At 37.0% G+C, this 15,502-nt stretch overlaps 1 protein-coding gene and 2 pseudogenes across 41 annotated transcripts in view; 2 read left to right on the plus strand and 1 right to left on the minus strand.

Moving 5' to 3' along the window:
- EFCAB5 (EF-hand calcium binding domain 5) overlaps positions 1 to 15,502 on the minus strand; it is a 198,426-nt gene that overhangs the window by 181,885 nt on the left and 1,039 nt on the right. For 35 of the 41 annotated variants that reach the window (XM_045044905.1, XM_045044891.1, XM_045044887.1 and 32 more), the window contains exon 2: positions 14,417 to 14,510. The exons of 1 other annotated variant lie outside the window; for it this stretch is intronic. The gene's annotated coding sequence lies outside the window, so the exon portion shown is untranslated. Of the gene's footprint in view, positions 1 to 5,642; positions 5,714 to 14,416; positions 14,511 to 15,502 lie in introns of all 41 variants that reach the window. 5 more of the 41 variants (XM_045044877.1, XM_045044878.1, XM_045044885.1 and 2 more) reach the window with 1 other exon arrangement.
- Positions 5,163 to 5,776, plus strand: LOC101082788 (annotated as a pseudogene).
- Positions 7,926 to 8,426, plus strand: LOC123382058 (annotated as a pseudogene).

The following is a 15,502-nucleotide window of genomic DNA, read 5'->3' on the forward strand; positions in this document are numbered from 1 at the left end:
GGGTCAATTGGTGAGTTAGGTCTTTGAGGTCGTAGCTGAGTATTAATCTTGATGATGCATTGACCACCACCTGGTTTCCCTAAGGGAAAGAAATCCAAAGGGATTTTTGCCTTTACAAAAAAAGGCAGAAAGTAAAAATAGCATTCAGCATTTGTTTTGAGGCAAGTCATTATAGAGGCAGCATGCATCCTAAGCTCCTTCCCAGGAGCCACACTCAGCAGCTCAGCATTCAGCAACCGTAGCTTTGAACTGTGTCTGAAGCATCTGTGCTTTATCTCGACATATATTGTGCATCAATTAACAAGATGTGTCCTGAGGAAACAGAAAAGCCTAAAAGAGTTGATTTTTTGGGGTCTAGGAATGTTCAAAATTTTTTGCCATAGAAATAAATGGTAATTGCTTCTTTGCTTTATGTCATTCTGGCTTGCAGAAGGTTTCACAGGAATGTCATACTTTCAGACAGTGGGGAAAACCTGTACTTTCTTCACTTGGCCTCCAAGATAACAATACTTGAGTTTTTCTTTCACTTCCCTAGTCGTTTTTTATGTCTCTCCTGTTGGTTACTCTTCTTTTCTTAGAGTTCTAATATTGGAGTTCTCCCAGAGCTTAGTCCTTGCACCTTCCTTTTATTTTTTAAAAGTTTTTAATTCCAGTTAGTTCACAGTGTGATTTTAGTTTCAGGTGTACAATAAAATGAGTCAACAATTCCATACATCACCCAGTACTCATCACGACAAGTGCATTCCTTAATCCCTATCACCTATTTAACCCATTCCCCACCCCACAATCCCCCCGAGAAATTGAGTCTTAACTCAAGTTTGAATCAGTGGATTAAGTAAATCCACAGAACCACTCTATAGTGATTTCATAAGTTCCTGTGTGTATAATTAGAATAGATACATGGTAACTGGCAGAATTTTCAGTTTAGAATTCCAGATCAGAATTTCTGATCGTGAAATAAGGAGGCTTATAGTATGAAGGGTCAAGTTGTAGCCCTTGGAAATTCCCCTCCCCCACATATACATATACCAGGAGAGTAAACAAAAAATATTGTTTTCCTGGGATGACAGAATGGGGATTTACAGAGGTTAGTAACACCAATAGATTTGAAAGCAGCAGGGAGTGATGAAACCTATCTCATGCCAACTTAACTTGCCCGTTCGGTCTGTGAAGAAGGTGGATGGATTTTGGAGAATGTAGATTGTTATAAATTTAATCAGGTGATGTCTGCCTGCAATTGCAGCTGCTTTCTGCATGTAGTATCTTTACTGGAGCAAATCAATGTACCCCCTGCTACCTGGTATGCAGCTATTGACCTAGCAAATGCTTATTTCTCCATACAAATTGGTAGAGAACACCAGAAGCTATTGGCTTTTACTAGGCAAAGCCAACAATGTAACTTCACTGTCTTGCCCCAGGGCTATGACAGTTCTCCTTCTCTCTACCATGATGTAGTCCACAGAGATTTTGAGCATCTTGACCTTCCAATCAGCATTGACTTGGTCCACTACATTGATGACATTATACTCATTGGATATGAGGCGCAGGAAGAAGCAAGGTCTTTAACTATCTTTATGAGATATATGCAAACCAGAGGATGAAAGATAAACCCCATTTCTGGTACCAGTTTTCACATCAGTCAAATGCCAGTTACTACATCATTATCTCAGCTCTCAACTCACTCTTTTGTATTATTCTTTGATGCTGGAGCTGGGACTCTGAAAACCACATTTCTTAGCCTTGCCAGGTGGTCCTGTTAAGCTCTGTTAACTGGTGGCACCAGAGGGAGAACCCGAGACTGTGGGAGGGCAAGAGAATTGTTCCTGTCTACCTCAAGACTGCCTCCTATAGCCTTTTGGTTTCTGTGTGCTTTATGCCAGCAATGGTTCTTCATCCTGGTAGCAGCAGGCCCTTTCTGCAGCAACAACTGAATCCAGTTTGTAGTTTTTCTACAGTTTCATCGACTCAAAGACATCAACACCAGCCAGCCATTGTTCCTGCCTTAGAGGTCTGGGTCCCACAGAATCCCTCCTCTAAGCTCAGGGACACCGACACCAACTGAGCAGCATCTTCTCATACATCTGAGTTTCAACTGAGGGGTCAATCCTCTGTTTGTAAGTTTCTTCCTTTGCTTCATTTTTTTTCCCCCAGCTCTAGATGTGGTAACATTTGCTCCCTCTATAATACCTTGGATTTCTCTTTTTAGCTTTGTAGTCACTTCCTTCACTTTATATCTGGGTAACAATTCTTGTTAAATTATGTATTCATGGCACAAAAACAGACACTCAGATCAATGGAACAGAATAGAGAACACAGAAATGGACCCACAAACATGGCCAACTAATCTCTGACAAAGTAGGAAAGAACATCCAATGGAATAAAGACAGTCTCTTCAGCAAGTGGTGCGGGGAAAACTGGACAGCGTCATGCAGAAGAATGAACTCAGATCACTTTCTTACACCATACACAAAAATAAACTCAAAATGGATGAAAGACCTAAATGTAAGACAGGAAGCCATCAAAATCCTTAAGGAGAATGCAGGCAAAAACCTCTTTGATCTTGGCCGCAGCAGCTTCTTATTCAACACACCTCCAGAGGCGAGGGAAACAAAAGCAAAAATGAACTAGTGGGACCTCATCAAAACAAAAAGCTTCTGCACAGAGAAGAAACAATCAGCAGAACTAAAAGGCAACCGACAGAATGGGAGAAGATATTTGCAAACGACATATCAGATAAAGGGTTAGTATCCAGAATCTATAAAGAACTTATCAAACTCAACACCCAAAACACAAATAATCCAGTGAAGAAATGGGCAAAAGACATGAATAGACACTTCTCCAAAGAAGACATCCAGATGGCCAACCGACACATGAAAACATGCTCAACATCACTCATCATCAGGGAAATCCAAATCAAAACCACAATGAGATACCCCCTTCAGAATGGCTAACATTAACAACTGTCAGAATGGCTAACATTAACAACTCAGGCAACAACAGATGTTGGCGAGGATGCGGAGAAAGAGGATCTCTTTTGCATTGTTGGTGGCAATGCAAGCTGGTGCAGCCACTCTGGAAAACAGTATGGAGGTGCCTCAAAAAACTAAAAATAGAACTATCCTATGACCCAGCAATTGCACTACTAGGCATTTATCCAAGGGATACAGGTGTGCTGTTTCGAAGGGACACATGCACCCCCATGTTTATAGCAGCACTATCAACAATAGCCAAAGTATGGAAAGAGCCCAAATGTCCATCAGTGGATGAATGGATAAAGGAGATGTGGTATATATGTACAATAGAGTATTACTCAGCAATCAAAAAGAATGGAATCTTGCCATTTGCAACTATGTGGATGGAACTAGAGGGTATTATGCTAAGTGAAATTAGAGAAAGACAATCATACGACTTCACTCATATGAGGACTTTAAGACACAGAACAGATTAACATAAGGGAAGGGAAGCAAAAATAATATAAAAACAGGGAGGGGGACAAAACATCAGAGACTCTTAAATATGAGGAACAAACAGAGGGTTATTGGAGGGGTAGTAGGAGGAATTGGTAAGAAGCATTAAGGAATCTACTCCTGAAATCATTGTTGCACTATATGCTAACTAATTTAGATGTAAATTAAAAAAATAAAATTAAAAAATTATCTATTCAAATAACTGGTATGATTTCCATTTCCTATATGGACACTATCGAAGTTAGTAACAAATTATTAAAGTTTAAGAAAAATTACAACCAGGTGAAGGCAATACATGACTCGTTCATACTCTAGCTATTATATATTCCACCTGTACTAATTAATTTATAGTCATGTTACTTTGTAATATAATCACTTCAAATGTAAGGAATTGAATTATTAAAAACAAAGTATGATTTCTTTTTCCCCGTTTTAACCAGCTTAGCTATATAAACCATAGTCTTTTAAGTGACACACTTCATTTAGTACATAACAAATGAGTTACAGGTGTACCGCAAGATAGTTACCTATCCAGCCCTATGAGGGCCTGAAAGGACTGGAGTCATTGGTGCCTCTACATAATTCACCCCTGGCCAAAAGCAATTTGTTCGAAGGATTCTCAGAGAGTAGCCCAAAATAATCAGAGACTGATGATACACTCTAGTGTCCCCCATGGTCCCATAGGAAGCAAGCATAATTAAGAATTTGCTTTATTAAAGCAAGTATCCTTTAATAAAAAAGCAAAGCCAAGGAGTATTCTACTACCAGGGCATCACCTTCCAAAGCCAGTTGCAGTAAGTATTGCTGCTTGTCATAAACACTGAGCCTTAGAGCTGCTGGAAGAGTGCATGTTCCAGGTACCTACGGGGCAGGACTCACAGCCTAAGGTGTGGCCAGGAAACACAGGGAGGCCTGCCAGATACTCCTTATGGACTCAACCCCCAATATCTCTCTTCCTATATATTGAATTCTTCCTTTTCTTCATGGCTGATATGCCCTTTTAGTTACATACAAATTAGCTGCAGGATTTTCATTTTAATAACATAGTCATACTCTGCAAATTAGAGTTTGACCATTATTTTGTAATATATAATTGATATGAAAAAGTGGATTATGAAACCAGTCATGTTATCATAAGATATTGCCACCTTACATTTGCCAGTAGGAAAAAAGTAAGTGATTAGAGTCAAATATAATTTATACTTGTAACTTTTTAATTGTTGTGAAAATTATTTTAAATTTATCACTTAGTTGCATGAATTATATTCTCATCAATAATGACTAACAAGTGATCATTGTTGAATTGTCTTGTTCAGGAATTATGTGCAGTCATTTCAATCATAAGACTCTACATTTCTTGTGAGACTAGTTTAGTGGTGAGCAACTCCTTTAACTTTTGTTTATCTGGGAAAATCTTTATCTCTTCTTAAATTCTGAATGATGACCTGAAATGTTAAATGGAATTCCTCTTTCTATTTGTTTTTGGTTTTTGTTTACAGGGAATTTTTTAGTACCTCACTGTGGGTGCGATGGCCAAGGGGCTGTCTGGGGTCTACTTTTGGGAAGGTGCTGAGGTGGGAATGGCTGGGAAGATGCCAGTGATGGTTTTATGACAGAAAGTGCCTTAATTTCAGTAAGTTGCTGGATCAGTGTGGGAACCAGGAACTCAAGGCTCCTGAAGGAATTGCTACACCCCCAGTGTATGGTCAGATGTTAGGCTTTATAATGACATGAATAATGGAAGATATCTTTGGAAAAGGATACTATAGAATCTGTAAATTCTGAACTTGGGGGAATTTGGTCAGTAGGACAAAGAATCTGGAGAGAGATTTTCCTGGAATCTACATGACCTTCAACGCACACCAGTGGTCTGAGATGGTCTGGCCAATCATAGAAGCACTTAGAGATGCCACAAAGAGAAGAGCCTTCACCCTAGTCTCTCAAGCCTACACCTCCATAAAGAGCCAACGACTTGGCAGCCGTTGTCAGGCTCCTGTGGAAGAGGCTGTGAAAGGTACATTAGAACAAGGATGGCAAGCTCACTTCACCACAAGAATGTTATGCCCAAAAAACCAGTTGCAGGGGCCCTGGATGTTTCTTCAACTGGATCATTCCCTCATCAGAACCTGCCCCAATTCCACCAATCCCCAACAAGCAGCAGTTAGCCAGACTGACCAGTTATGTGGCTTTCATCAAAAGCTGATATATCATTCTGAATTCAAGATCCACCTTCAGAATCCTGTAAACTGACAAATATAGAAATGTAAAATTTTTATTTTCAATTTATTGGATGGATTAGCACCCCAGCATTCCCTACTGAGTATGTGATAAAATACATATATATAGTATATGTATTTTGTCCTTAAACATTATGCTGAATAGTTGTTGAAACAATTTTTGTTTTGTAATATTTGACAATTTGGATGGAACCCGTCAGTATTATGCAGTTTATATTTCCTAGTGACTATAAAACACAGATTTCCTGCTTCATGTGGGACAGTGGTTGTCAATTGTTTGTTCCTGCCGCAGCACAGCACACCCCCCAGTCTGCACCGATGGATAAGAGTTACAGTGATTCATGTGGGATTTGAGAAAGACTGTCCCCAGAGGCAGTATCTGAGCTGCTGAGGATTCCTATCCACCCTCTTCAGAGAATGTGCTCTCCTTTCTCCTCACCTCCTGAATATCACACACAGAATGCTGAAATGTAGATGAGGAACAAAAGACCATTTCCTCAGTAAAGCAATGTGTTAACTTCACATCTTTTCCTGGTAGTGTTAGTACATCCAGTGTACTGGCAGTGGAGGGTTTGTCATGAAAATGTGACTATTTAAGACCCTCAGGAGACATATTAGATGTAATATTCCTTTTAGGAGCAGGGAAATGTAGGGTGGAAAGCATTATATTGGCAAAGTTATTAAGATAAGTGATACACTTTGCCCAACTGTCCTGCAGCCTACTGGTTGCTTATATTTATCCTTTGGTTCAAGTTCTGCCTTTTGGAAAAATAGTGAACAAGTCTTTCAGTTTTTGTGCGATGCCCTCTGAATATTTGGAGATGTTCATTGTATCTGCAGGTTATCTCCCCACACCCCACTTAATTTATTCTGCATTTGTTCAATAAATATTTAATTGAAAAAAATAAAATAAAGGGAATTATTTAAATGAAAAGAACATAAATGGAAGAAAATTAAGAAAAAACTTCACTAGTAAAAGCAAACATATAATAAAGGTAACAGATTAATCACTTAAAAAGTCAGTAAGGAGGCTAAAACACAAAAATAATAAAATCAATTATATCTACAAAAAAGTAGTCAAGGGATATATAAAATAAAGATGTAAGATATGATATCACATACATAAAACATGTAGGGGGAGTAAAAATTTAGTGCCTTTAGAATGTATTCTTCAGCATACATGTGAACTCAAGTGACCAACTTAATATAGACCGCTAATACACGTTATATATGAACCCCATATGTAACCACAAATTAAAAACTTATTATACACAAAATAAAAAAATAAACCTGAGCATAACACGAAAGTAAGTCATGAAACCAGAAGGGAAAGTAAGGAGGACAAGAGGATAAGAAAGGAACAAAGAACTAAAAAACAACCAGAAAACAACAAATGGCAATAAGTACATACCTATCAATAATCACTTTAAATGTAAATGCTCCAATCAAAAGACATCAGGTCACTTAATGGATAAAAAACCAAAATGCACCTGTACGTTGTCTATGATACTTCAGACCAAAAGACACATACAAATTGAAAGTGAAGGGATAAAATAATGATATTCCATGCAATGAAGGTGGAAAAAAGGTAGCAATATTTACATCAGACAAAACAGACTTAAAAACAAAAACTGTAACAAGAGAAAAAGAAGGGCATTACATAATGATAAAAAGGAATCAATGTAAAAACAGGATTGACACTGTAAATATCTATGCACCCAACATGGAAGCACCTAAATACAAGCAAATATTAATAGATATAAAGGGAGAAATTGACAGTAACACAATAATAGTAGGGGACTTAAATACCCCACTTACACCAATGAATATATCATCTAGACAGAAAATCAATAAGGAAGGAGTGGCTTTGAATAACCCATTAGATCAGATGGATTAACAGATATGTACAGAGCATCTCATCCCCAAAGAGTAAAATAGACATTCTTTTCATATGCACACGGAACAGTCTCCAGCATCACATACTAGTCCACAAAACAAGTCTCAATAAAAAGATTGAAATTCTATCAAGTATCTTTTCTGACCACAACAATATGAAACTAGAAACAAGGAAAAAAACTGGAAAAAACACAAACACATTGAAGCTAAACTACATGCTACTAAACAACCAATGGTTAACAAAGAAATCAAAGAGGAAATCAAAAAATACATGGAGACAGACTTGCAGGTGCCACCATCCCAGAGTTGCCCATGCCACCCAGTCATGGTCAACTCCACTAAGTCCTTTGACATTGCTGTGGATGATGAGCCCTTGGGCCGTGTTTCCTTTGAGTTGTTTGCAGACAAATTCCAAAAACAGCAGAAAACTTTCATGCTCTGAGCACTGGGGACAGAGGATTTGGTTATAAAGTTTCCTGCTTTGACAGGATTATTCCAAGTTTTATGTGCCAGGGTGGTGACTTTACATGCCATAATGGCACTGGATCCAAGTCCATCTATGGGGAGAAATTTGATGAGAATTTCATTCTGACACACATAGGTCCTGGCATCTTATCCATGGCAAGTGCTGGATGCAACACAAATGGTTCCCAGTTTTTCATCTCAGTGGTTCGATGGCAAGGATGTGGTCTTTGGCAAGGTGAAAGAGGGCATGAATATTGTGGAAGCCATGGAGCACCTTGGGTATAGCAATGGCAAGATCAGCAAGAAGATCACCAATGCTGACTGGACAAATCTAATAAATTTGACTTGTGTTTTATTTTAACTACCAAACCATTCCTTTTATAGCTCAAGAGTACATCCCTTCACCCCTATCTGCTTGAAATATCCTATAATCTGTGCTCTCACTGTAGTTCTATGGGTTCCATATTTTCCTTACTCCCCTCCAAGTCTAGCTGGATTGCAGAGTTAAGCTTATGATTATGAAATAAAAACTAAACAACAACAACAACAACTAAAGTACATGGAGGCAAATGAAAATGGAAACACAATGGTCCAAAATCTTTGGGACACAGCAAAAGCAGTTCTAAGAAGAAAGTTTATAGTCTACCTTGAGACACAGGAAAAAGCTCAAAACAATGATACAAACTTACAAGTAAAGGAACTAGGAAAAGAACAAGCAAAGCCCGAAGCTAGTAGAAGAAAGAAAATTATAAAGACTAGAGTGAAAATAAATGAAAGAGAAATGAAAAAAATCAATAGAAAAGATCAGTGAAACCAATGGCTGGTTCTTTGAAGAGATAAATAGAATTGGATAAACTTATACAAATCCATTAAGAAAGAAAAAAAGAGAGGATTCAAATAAATAAGATCAGAAATGAAAGAGGAGAAATAACAACCAACACTACAGAAATACAAAGGATTATAAAATAAAACTATGAAAAATAATATGCCAACAAATTGGACAACCTAGAAGAAATGGATAAATTCCTAGAAATATACAATCTTCCAAATGGAATCAGGAAGAAATAGAAAATTTGAACAGACCAATTTCTAGTAATGAAATTGAATAGGTCATCAAAAAACTCCCAACAAACACAAGTCCAGGACCTGATGGCTCCACAGCTGAATTCTACCAAACATTTAAAGAAGAGTTAATACTGGGGCCCTCAGGCGGCTCAGTTGGTTAAGCGTCAGACTCTTGATTTAGGCTCAGACCATGATCTCACGGTTCTGACAGCGCACAGCTGGCTTGGGATTCTCTCTCTCCCTCTCTCTCTCTCTGTCCCTCCCCTGCTCACTCTTTCTCTCAAAATAGATAGATAGATAGTAAATATATATATGTATATCTTATATAATATATAAAATATTTAATGTTGTTATATTATTATATATTAAATACATTATATTTTATATATTTATTATATAATATATTATAAATAATATAATTTATAATTATTATACATAATATTAATATTATACAATATTTAAAGAAGAGTTAATACCCATTCTACTAAAACTATTCCAAAAAATCAACAGGGAAGAAAACTTCCAAATACATTCTATGTGGACAGAAGTACCCTGATATCAAAACCACAAAAAGACACTGTGCCTGGGTGGCTAAGTTGGTTAAGTGTCTGACTTTTGCTCAGGTCATGATCTCAGACCTTGTGAGTTCAAGCCCCGTATCAGGATTTGTGCTGACACAGCACAGCCTTCTTCAGAGCCTCTGTCTCTGTCTCTCTCTGCCCCTACCCTGATCACACTTGCACGTTCTATCTCTCTCTCCCCAAAATAAATAAACATTGAAAAAAAAATTTTTTAAAGACACTGTAAAAAAACTACAGGCCAATATCCCCAATGAACATAGATGCAAAAATCCTCAACAAAATACTAGCAAACCAAAACCAAATTCAACAATACATTGAAAGGATTATTCACCACAGTCGAGTTGGATTTATTCCAGGATGGTTCAATATTCACAAACCAATCAATGTGATATATCACATTAACAAGAGGAAGGATAAAAACCATGTGATCATTTCAATAGATGCAGAAAAGCGTTTGATAAAATACAATATCTGTTCATGATAAAAACTCTCAAAAAAGTAAATTTAGAGAGAACACATCTCAACATAATAAAGGTCATAAATGAAAACCCACAGCTGACATTATATTTAATGGTGAAACTGAAAGCTTTCCCTATAATATCAGGAATAAGGATGTCCATTCTCACTACTTTTATTCAACATAATACTGGAAGTCCTGGTCACAACAATCAGACAAAAGAAATAAAACGCATCCAAATTGGTAAGGAAGTAAAACTATCCCTATTTTCAGATGACATGATACTTTATATAGAAAACCCTAAAGACTCGACTAAAAAACCATTAGAAGTAATAAATGAATTCAGTAAAGTTGTAGGGTACATAATTAATATACAGAAACCTGTTGCATTTCTATAAACTAATAAGAAAGTAGCAGAAAGACAAATAAAAAAAATACTCCCATTCATAATTGCAGCAAAAAGAATAAAATACCTAAGAATAAATTTAACCAAGAAGGTGAAAGACCTATACTCTGAAAATATAAGACACTGTTGAAATAAACTGAAGATAACACAAACAAATGGAAAGATATACCATATTCATGGATTGGAAGAAGCAATCTACAAATTCAACATAATCCTTATCAAAATACCAATGCCATTTTTCACAGAATTTGAACAAATAATCCTAGAATTTGTATGGAACCACAAAAGACCCTGAAAAGCCAAAGCTATCCTGAGAAAGAACAGCAAAGGCTGCAGGTATCACAATCCCAGATTACAGGATATATTACAGGATATAATAATCAAAACAGTATAGTACTGGCACAAAAACATACATAGAGATCAACAGAACAAAATAGAGAACCCAGAAACAGACCCACACTTATATGGTCAATTTTTGACAAAGGAGGCAAGAATATGCAATGAAGACAGTCTCTTCGATATATGGTGCTGGGGAAACTGGACAGCTACTTGCAAAAGAAAGAAACTGGATCGCTTTCTTATCCCATTCACAAAAATAAACTCAAAATGGATTAAAGACCTAAATGTGAGACCTGACACCATAAATTCCTAAAAGAAAACATAAGTAATAGACTCTTAGACATTGGCCTTAGCAACATATTTATGGATATGTCTCTTCAAACAAGGGAATCAAAAGCAAAAGTAAACTATTGGGTCTACAACAAAATAAAAACCTTTTGCACAGCAAAGGAAGCCATCAACAAACCAGAGAGGCAACCCACTGAATGGGAGAAGATATTTGCAAACAATATAACCAATAAAGAGTTAATATCTAAATTATACAAAGAACTTATATAAGCCAATGCTAACAAAATTATACTCTGATTAAAAAATAGGTAGGGGCACCTGGGTGACTCAGTCAAGTGTCCAACTTCAGCTCAGGTCATGATCTCATGGTTCTTGAGTTCAAGCCCCACATCAGGCTCTGTGCTGACAGCTCAGAGCCTGGAGCCTGCTTCAGATTCTGTGTCTCCCTCTCTCTCTGCCCCTCCCCCACTTGCACTCTCTCTCTCAAAATAAATAAACATTAAAAAATTAAAAAAAAAATAGGCAGAGGACCTAACTAGACATTTTTCCAAAGACATACAGATAGCCAACAGACACATGAGAAGATGCTCATCATCACTAATCATCAGGTGAAGACAAATCAAAACTACAGTGAGATATTGTCTCATACCAGTCTTAATGGATAGTATCAAAAGACAAGAAATAACAAGTGTTGGTGAGGACGTGGAGAAAAGGGAACCCTTGTGCACTGTTGGTGGGAACGTAAATTGGTGCAACCACTATGGAAAATATTACAGAGATTCCTGAAAGAATTAAAAATAGAACTACCATATGATCCAGTAATTCTACTAGTGGGCATTTACCTAAAAAAAGTGAAGACACCAATTTGAAAAGATATAAGCACCCCTATGTTTATTGCAGTATTTACAATACCTAAGATATGGAAGCAATCCAAGTATCCATCTATAGATAGATGAATAAAAAAGATGTGATATATATATATATATATATACACACATATACATATACATATACATATTTATTATTCAGTCATAAAAAAATAATGGAATCTTGCCACTTGCAACAACATGGATGGACCTGAAGAGTATTATGTTAAGTGAAATAAGTCAGACAGAGAAAGACAAACACCACATGATTTCACTTATATGTGGAATCCAAAAAACAGAATAAACAAAAAGCAGAAATAGATTCATAAATATGGAAAACAAAGTGATGGTTGCCAAAAGGGAGGGAAATAGGGGTTCAGGTGAAATGGGTGAAAGGGATTAAGAAACTTCCAGTTTCTTAAGTCATGGAGATGAAAAGTATAGCATAGAGAGTATAGCATAGAGAGTATAATCAATCATATTGTAATAATGTTTTTAAAAACCCTACATAAAAAACATTATGCTTATAGAAGCAATCTCAAGTTTTTCATTAAATTTTTGAGGAACTTTATTTGGAAGTTTATACAAATTCAATATTTAATATCCTGAATATGTTTTCTTTTCCTCATTATATTATATAAATACAAGTATTTTCACCATGCCCCATTATAGTTGCCTCCAAATCTCCTTTAAATTTATCCCAGTGTGCTATACAACTATTATTTCTATGGATGTCATAATATGAAAAAAGGTTCAGAAGCACTGCTTTAGCTTTAGATAAGACTCTTTACCTGGGGCCTCTCAATGGATTTCAGTGGGTGTGTGAAATGCGCACATATATCTTTCTTGAGAGATAGTTAATACTTTTCATAAGTTCTCAAAGCTTAAGAACCAAGTGACTCAAGAATTTCAAAAGTTCCGCTATAATTTCATCCCCAAAGAAGTGACGTTACAAATTAAGGGTTAAAGGAATTCCAATAGCACAACCAGGCCTCCATTATCACAGGTGGGAAGAATAAAGGTGCTATAAATAGAACTAGGAGGACTTCTGTCTCTGGCTCCCTCTTTTGGGACTCCTGCTCCTGGCCTCTCTCTTCTTAAATTCAACTAACATATTAAGAGGATTCTAGGGTCTTTTCTCTGTTAGAAGTAAATACTTCCTCAGATCACCAGAAAGTACAAACCAGGGTGGAATCCAGGGAAGACAGTATAGATTTCAAATGCTCACATTTGATCTAGCTCTGCAGCCAAAGCCTGAAAGGCAATATTGTAAAATGTATATTTGCCCAGACCTCTTCCTCTGTGTTTCTAAAGCACTTTGCACATAACTAGACTTCTCCTATATATGTGTCTCCCTTGGGGGCCTAGCAAAGGTGACAAAATCCACAGTGCCACTCTGTCATACTGTCATTATTTGGTGTGTTTTTCCCTAACAGGTTTTGAGCCCCTGAGAGATAGACTTTTATTTTGTTTTTAAAACAGTCTCTAGTATAAAATATACACTCAGTATTTTCTCAATTAATGACAAATAAATTAATGAACACGCACCATTAATTTCCAAATCTTAGTTTCCTTAAAAGGTTATATGCCAGGAAGAGATACTTCCTCTGTAAATTAATAAATTAATTTCCTGATACAAATAAACTTAATGTGAATCTGGGTACTTTATAATCCCAACTTTTTTATAATCCCAATTTTGACCAGGATTTTATCTTCTCAGATATGTTTAATAGAGATGTTCTATATCTTCCTACAGATGACACATCTCTTGACCACTGATCTACTTCTCTCACCGTTGAGAAAGGCATGAATCATACGTCTTTTTAGCCCTTTTTAGTCCCTTTTTGCTTGATGCTATTTTCTACACATAGGGTACACTCAGCAAAAGCTGACTGAACTTGGAACAAACTTCAAAGAATAATAAAGTTATCTTAATTACATACAAGGCTTTACAGATTATATAGGACTTTACCATGCATTATCTCATTTGATCACAAGAATCCTGTGAGTTAGAGCTCCATTGTAGAAACCAATGCTTAAAACGTTTAAGCCATTTGCATAAGGTTTTACAAATTGGAACTAGAAGCCAGGTCTTCTGACTCCTACAGTAGTGATCTTTCCCACTGGGAGATTAATGGAATTCTCTCATCTGCCAAAAGAATTTCTTAATATTATGTTGACACAAAACTAGATAGGCAGTGTTGCTATCCTGAGTCAGTAAGAAAATCAACATAGAAGTACATTAAGACCTATTGATCTGTATAATATTTTTTCTAGAACAATACTTTGGCTTATAAACCACGTGTTTCATTTGAGTTCATTCAGCTTTCAGCTATGTATATTTCTTACCTATGCATACAGCTTCCTGTGTGGTCTCCTAAGCATTGGTTCAAAGTTCTTACTTCTGAACTTTGTCTTGTCTTTTCCTGTTTACTTCGCAGCTCTGGGAAAAACACAGATTGTTTAATCTGTGAACCATACATCTTTGTTTAATTTTTGTCTCGCAGGCACTCTTGACCACCACCAGGGGGCAAAAGCCTACCAGCTGGCTTCTCAGCAATTCATTCTACACAGGACTGTACAGTACAGGGACCCTCAGTGTCTGATTCTTGATGGAACCTCCCTGCTAATTATTTCAACCGCAGGGCCCCAGGGAGAGAACAAAGGCTCAGCACAGAGGGCTCTAGTGGCACTTAACCATACAGCAGCCAGAAGGAGCACATGACAGCCCTGTCAGTTTAAAGGAAGCAATGAAATCCAAGAGAGTTTGAGTGACAAACAGGAGGAGGTGGCTTTAATAACTGCAAACTCCTTAATGTGTGTTTCCTCAGTTTTGATACGTATGGTGGTATATTCCAGAGCGTCCACTCAAATTGAGAAATAGCTTTGTCAACTCTCTTTCTCTGTGTAAACAATCAATGATATTTGCATAGTGAGATTTCCCCCCTTTTTAAATCTTGATTTTTAATTACTTTCTTCGCTTATGGTCTGCTAATGGTTTATCTTTTTTTTTTTTTTAATTTTTTAACGTTTATTCATTTTTGAGAGAGCGAGAGCAGGGGAGGGGCAGAGAGAAAGGGAGACACAGAATCCCAAGCAGGCTCCAGGCTCTGAGCTGTCAGCACAGAGCCCTATGTGGGGCTGAAACTCATGAACTGTGAGATCATGACCCAAGCCCAAGTCAGATGCTTAACCGACTAAGCCACCCAAGCGCCCCATGCTGACGGTTTATCTTTTAGATTGTTCCTTTAAAATATTTAATAACCTACATTTCACATTTTGTCTATGAAATAATGAAATCTAGAGCCGAAGGAGAAAAAAAAAATCTCAAAGAGCAAATGCTATTTAAGAGAATTTCTTCCCAGCGGGAAGCAAGTGGGAGGTAAATAGCAGGTTGGACCCTTATGACTGTGAGCCCTGCTTTCTCGGCCTCCC

This window comes from Felis catus, chromosome E1 (genome assembly GCF_018350175.1).
Source record: "Felis catus isolate Fca126 chromosome E1, F.catus_Fca126_mat1.0, whole genome shotgun sequence".
Taxonomy (NCBI): Eukaryota; Metazoa; Chordata; class Mammalia; order Carnivora; family Felidae; genus Felis; species Felis catus.